This window comes from Delphinapterus leucas, chromosome 1 (assembly GCF_059928025.1).
Source record: "Delphinapterus leucas isolate spDelLeu-1000000601 "Yukka" chromosome 1, BTC_Dleu_Yukka2, whole genome shotgun sequence".
Lineage (NCBI taxonomy): Eukaryota > Metazoa > Chordata > Mammalia > Artiodactyla > Monodontidae > Delphinapterus > Delphinapterus leucas.
In genome coordinates, this window is record NC_143129.1 from 147,163,495 (window position 1) to 147,165,752 (window position 2,258).

A 2,258-nucleotide genomic window follows, 5' to 3' on the forward strand; every position below is an offset into this window, starting at 1 on the left:
CAAAACAGATAAATGAGGAGTTTTATAAAAACTGAAAGGACTAACCATAAAAATTAAGATTATCAATCAACTTTCTATAGACATTTCTTGAATTATCTCAATATTTTAAGGTGAATTTCCCCAGAAAATTCTTCTATAGTTATCTTGGCAATAAATACATAACCTTAGTAAAAAGTAAATATTTAGTAACTACTTCATATATTTAAAAAAACTATATAATTCATATTTATGCCAAGAACACTACAATTTATAGACGTTTCATCCACATTCTTACCTATGCCTACTCACTCTGAAGGCAGGAACATTTCTTTGGGTTGAGTCAGGATCTCGATATGCTTTGTCCAGGAAAAGGGAAGGTATGAAAATATAAAACAAAAAAGAGTATTGGCTCATTGTATACAAGAGAGGGCAGCCATTAAGAGTTACTGTCAACAGGATAAAAGGAAATACTGACCAGAGCTCCTCTGGGTGAGCAGTTAAAATATGATCAAAATGTAAAAGAGGAAGAAGTATATACACACAAAGAACTTTTATGAGTATTGATAAAAAGACATTTCTGAAAAAATGATAAAATACCTCCTTGAGGATTTTCAGAAATGAGATCCACAGAACCACAGGAGCAGAAGAAATGTTGATTTGGAAACATCTCATTTGACTGATGATGAATTTCAAAGTCATTAGGTTAGGTGACCTGCCCAAGGTCATACGGTTAATGCCAGAGTTTGGACTAGGATCCAATTCTCCTGAATTCCACATGAGTGCTTCTTCCCCCCATTTCGTATACTACCTCTTAAGTTTCCCTAACCACTGAAGTCCCCTTAACTCTCTCTGCCCTACAATGTGCCCTTTGGGGACAGTCAGAGGAACAGCATTCTGGACTATGTAGACCATGTAGAGCTACTGATCTAACAATGGATGAAGCATAATTTCAAAAAAAGACTAGGTTGAAATTCATTTGGGGGTGAGGAGCAGAGGGAAAATACAAAAGAAGTAAATTCTGTAGACAACAAAAAGAGAAGCACAAGAGGAAATATTATCCTCTTTTGTTATTTTATTACTGTTATTTTATTTTGTAGTTAACTCCATATATATAAAACATAACAGGAAAAATCAACAAATGTATAAAATAAATTGAGGTGTCTGGATGGAAAAAAATACAAGACCTTTGCCTTCATGTCTATAGATCTCTTGATATGTTGGTCTTGCACTAGAGATATCAAATAAAGATATCTAGCTTGAAACAAAAGTTGATATGCTGCAAGGTTAAGCCATAGTTTGATGATGGGCCATGACAGACTTTCTAAATCTTATCCTTAAATATTGGCTATAACAAATGCTGATATAACAAAGTGCAAGCTTTTATAAGACGGCAAGAGGGAAGCGTCAATGAATGAATGCAACTTACCTCCAAGTCCTCTGAAAGGAGGTGAAAAAATAAATACTGTGTTTTACCAGTGTTCCCCCAAAGCATTACTCTAAGCATGCAGGAGGATGCTATGAGCAGCTACAATAGTAAGATCCAATCCAGAGGTAGGTTCAAGGCCAAGAGTAGAGGAGTGGTTGAAGAAATCCTCCTGGGGCCAGTACCATTTCATAGAATGCCCATTTGTGCTGGGGAATGAGTCTATGGCCCATTTTTTCTGATTCAAAAGGACATTCCCAATTTCAACCTTGCTGAAAAAGAGGCATTTTTGCACCTGCTATTAAGAACAGCTAGGATACAGGATAAGGCTGGCATAAAATTATTTAGCAAGCACATGCTAGCTATTCCAGTTTGAAATCTACCAAACTGTAAAATCAAAAGAATAAGAAGTTGAAGATGGAGCTGTTGTTCCTCAAGATGTGGGAACAATCTTACAAAAAGAGGGATTAGGCACTCACTTAACACTATATGGAGAACATCCTTCTCAGGCTAGATGGAAGATGAGGAAGAGCATTACTAAAGGCTAACCAGGCCATTTAAAGACCAAAAGGGGAGAAAACAAGGCATTTAGGACAAAAACTAGTAGAAGAAATTCCTCTGGGTCTAACTAGGTAAGTGAATCCAAGGCAACTGCACCAAAGATATGCTACCCATTATGCAAGCATGAAGCTGGTGACAAAATATCTCAAGACATTTTAAACCCAGAAAAATGTATGAGAAATATGTTAACGAAGCAAATTAAAACCAAACCTCCAAGGGTAAAATCTCCTGATTTGAAATCCAAGATACTCACTTTTCATTAATTCTGTGCATCATTAGAAAAAATAAAAAGTAA